The following is a 3,739-nucleotide window of genomic DNA, read 5'->3' on the forward strand; positions in this document are numbered from 1 at the left end:
ATTTGCATTCGAGGGAAATTAGGAAGCCTGAACGCAGTCGACGAGTGGCCAGTTGCTGGGCCAGTTCGCAGTCCTGATTATCCCTCGTTTACTCTTAGAGTCCCAAAGGCCTGAAGTTGGGGGGGGTCGTCCCTCCCCCACACTCCTGGTCCTGAAGGCTCCGGGTGACCGGCACCGGCCACTGGGGTGTGTCCCGGGACGGACCAGCCTGGCCATGGGGGCGAGGTTTCCATGATGGGGCGTGACTTTTAGGGCAGGGGCGTGGTTAGCCAATGAGCAGAGAGGAGCGGACTGGGGCGGGGCTTGCGCGCGGGTGCGGCGCGCTGCGGAGCGGCCGACGCAGGCAGAAGCGGGCGGCGAGCGGACAGCCAGTCGGCGCCGCGCGGAGCTGGGCGCTGGATTGGCTACAGCACTCGCGTGTCAGGCGGTTGCTAGGCTCCGGCCGCGCGCCCCGCCCTCGCGCTCGGGGCCCTCTCACCGCCCGGTACGTGCTCGCGCGGAGGCTGCGGCGCTGCGCTCGCGCTGCTTGGGCTTGGCGGCGGCGGCGGCGGCAGCTTCGCGCCGAGTCCCGGGGGAGCGGCGGTGGCGGCGTCCTGGGGCCGGAAGGAGCGAACGCCTGCCGCGGTCCTCCCGCCTGCGCTGGGTGAGTGCACCGCCCGCCCCCTGCCGCTGTGCCTGGTTGCTGGAGCCCCCATTCCCTCTGCCCGCTGAGCCTTCCGCGGAACACCTGCTGCTGCTCGCTGTTCTGCCCGGGGCGGGGACACTGCCGCGGACGTCCTTGTGGGTGAGGAGGCGGTGCCGCCCTGGCGGAGCCGCCCCTTTGCTCTTGGTCCCTCCGGCAAAGGCTCGGAGCGTTCGGCTGCAAGGCCCGGGCCGCGCGCCGCGGCGATGGGCCAGGCCTTAGCTCGGCCCGCGCTCCCGGGAACGCGGATCCTGTGCCTTGGCCGCGGTCGTGAGCGGGCCGCCTCCCGGGCTTTCTGTGGGGGTCGTGGCCCAGTTGGGCCGGATTCTGACTGTGGGGCGTCGAGCCCCGCCAGAGGCAGGGAAGGGCGCCGCTGCCGCCACTGCTCAGTCAGAGTTGTTCAGAGCCTTGGTGGGGTCCCTCACCCCTACTTGAGCTCCTTTGGAAGCCAACTTACTACCTTTTCACGTTTTCACTTTGTATTTGGCAGACCATGTTTATCTCCGAGTGTATTAAGACAGTGTCTCCATAGAAAATGTCGTCTCGGGTCGGAATTTTTTTGCCGTAAATTCCAAGTTAATTTCCTACAAAGTCAACTGGTAACTTAAAATGCATCTTTTAATCTCTATAACTTGAAAAGTTCTTATTTTTGTAAATCGAGTTACTTCAGAATTAGTTTTAATGGTGACGATGAAGTTTTGACTGGTTGGGACAAAAGCCTGGGACAGTACCTTTATAGCGCAGAGTTCTGACTTAAGATTCCAGCCTGCTGTTTCCCTAAATAATCGAGTAGAAGTGACTCCTGGCATGGAAGCCAGACTCCGTGAAGGGAGGGTGGTGTTTATAGGACCTAATTCCAGATGAAGAGTTGGATGTGCTTTCAGGTGTTTTGGAAAGTCTGGTGTAGTGGGTTATGGTAACTTTATCAGGTTCTATGCTGTGTTCAGAGACACGATTATTTTGGAATGTTCCTGTTCTAAAAAAGAATTCCAACGTACTACATTTTGGAGGCATAAAAATCTATAGTTTGAGTATGGAGAAGTTTAGTTGAACTTTTGTGGGTTTTTTTGTTTGTTTGTTTTTTGTTTGTTTTGCTGTGAGCTAAGGAAGAAGACTTCACGGCCTTTGTGCTTAAAAGAGGCTGAGGGGCTGTATTTTGGAGAAATCAGATTTAAGTAGGGAGTTGGATACATCATGTGAGGATCCTATGGTATATAAAATCTTGTGTTGATATGTGCCTTTGTTAAAAGAGGCACAGTAGCTGGGCGCGGTGGCTCACGTCTGTAATCCTAGCACTTTGGGAGGCTGAGGTGGGTGGATCACCTGAGGTCAAGAGTTCAAGAACAGCCTGGCCATCATGGTGAAACCCCATCTTAAAAAAAAAAAAAAAAAAGAGGCACAGTGCACATCCTTACTGTTCTTAAAAATTGATTTGGCAAAATGCCTTTATTCATTTTAACAAATATTTTGATTCACTACTTGTCAAACTCTGTTGTAGATCCTGGGGACCCATGTGAAAGTGTCTGCTTCTGCCCTTAAGGAATTCAGTTTGGGGGCAGTGGGGACCAGGGAACCCATGATTAATAGTGTCTGCCCACTAAGCATGCTTGAATAGTAGCATGAAGAGAGAGGGAATTCCAGAGCTGTGGCTTGCATGGCCAGCAGGAATTAGTGGGGGACATCAAGGTCTGGACACAGGGAACCACATGTACATGAGCACCTAAAATAGTGCTTGGGAGTCCTCCAGCTTGGCAGGTGGGAGCTCTCAGTCTTCCTTGTTGTGCTCAGGAGTTCCAACTTTATATGTGGCGTGCAGGAGTCTGGGGAGTCTTTTTTTTTTTTTTTTTTTTAAATAGAGTCAGGGCTTCTCCATGTTGGTCAGGCTGGTTTCAAACTCCTGACCTCAGGTGATCCACCTGCCTCGGCCTCCCAAAGTGCTGAGATTACAGGCGTGAGCCACCACACCTAGCCTGGGGAGTCTTTTAATTAGTATAGTGGTGTGACTTGGACCTGTGTTTAGAAAGACATTGCTGGTGGAGTGGCAGGGTGAGGAGGGGGTCAGGACCTCTGGCAGTTAAGTCAGCCAACAGAGGAGTGATGAGGAGGGAGAAGGAGCCATCAGAAAAGAGAGACTGAAAAGGTAGAACAGAGGGAATGTTGCCCCATGATGGGTGGGTGGGGAGCTGCATTCTGGAATTCATGGGCTGGAAGACCAAGCATAACCAAGGATTTAAATACCCTCTTGATGACCTGGTATAGTGGCCCACAGATTTGCTGGTCTGTTAAGTTTTGAGGATGGTGGGATTTGGGATTTGGAGGGACCGCTTAGGGACCACTTAGACTGGAGTTGATGCATAAGAAAGGAGGCCTGGGAGTTGATTATTAAAAACTTTATCTCCTGTCTGGGCGAGGCGCCTCAAGCCTGTAATCCCAGCACTTTGGGAGGCCGAGGCGGATGGATCACGAGGTCAAGAGATCGAGACCATCCTGGTCAACATGGTGAAACCCCGTCTTTATTAAAAATACAAAAAATTAGCTGGGCATGGTGGCGCGTGCCTGTAATCCCAGCTACTCAGGAGGCTGAGGCAGGAGAATTGCCTGAACCCAGGAGGCGGAGGTTGCGGTGAGCCGAGATCGCGCCATTGCACTCCAGCCTGGGTAACATGAGTGAAACCCCTTTCAAATACCTACTTAGACAAATATATATATATATATATATATATATAAATAAATTAGTCGGGCGTGGTGGCAGTTGCCTGTAATCCCAGCTCCTTGGGAGGCTGAGACTCAGGAGCTCAAGAATTACTTGAATTCAGGAGGTTGCAGTAAGCTGAGATCGTGCCATTGCAGTCCAGCCTGGGTGACAAGAGTGAAACTCTGTCTCAAAAAACCAAAACTTTATCCCCTACTTGAACCTGAGGTATTGCATTTCCTCTTGGGCATAGTAGGTATCTTAACCCATGAGAGTCAATGAATGTCCGTCCTTCTTATAGCGGCAGATGAGAGCATGTTTCTTTTTTTTTTTCTTTTTTTTTTTTTTTTTTTTTTTTTTTTTCT

General features: G+C 52.3%; 1 protein-coding gene across 5 annotated transcripts in view; it reads left to right on the forward strand.

Annotated features, from left to right (window-relative positions):
- Window positions 1-341: 341 nt before the first annotated feature.
- DAG1 (dystroglycan 1) overlaps window positions 342-3,739 on the forward strand; it is a 68,371-nt gene continuing 64,973 nt past the window's right edge. For 3 of the 5 annotated variants that reach the window (XM_032289837.1, XM_032289836.1, XM_032289835.1), the window contains exon 1: window positions 342-643. The gene's annotated coding sequence lies outside the window, so the exon portion shown is untranslated. The remainder of the gene's footprint in view (window positions 644-3,739) is intronic. The other 2 variants (XM_032289838.1, XM_032289839.1) reach the window with 1 other exon arrangement.

Source organism: Sapajus apella, unplaced genomic scaffold (assembly GCF_009761245.1).
Source record: "Sapajus apella isolate SASKATOON/1434 unplaced genomic scaffold, GSC_monkey_1.0 scaffold23, whole genome shotgun sequence".
NCBI lineage: Eukaryota > Metazoa > Chordata > Mammalia > Primates > Cebidae > Sapajus > Sapajus apella.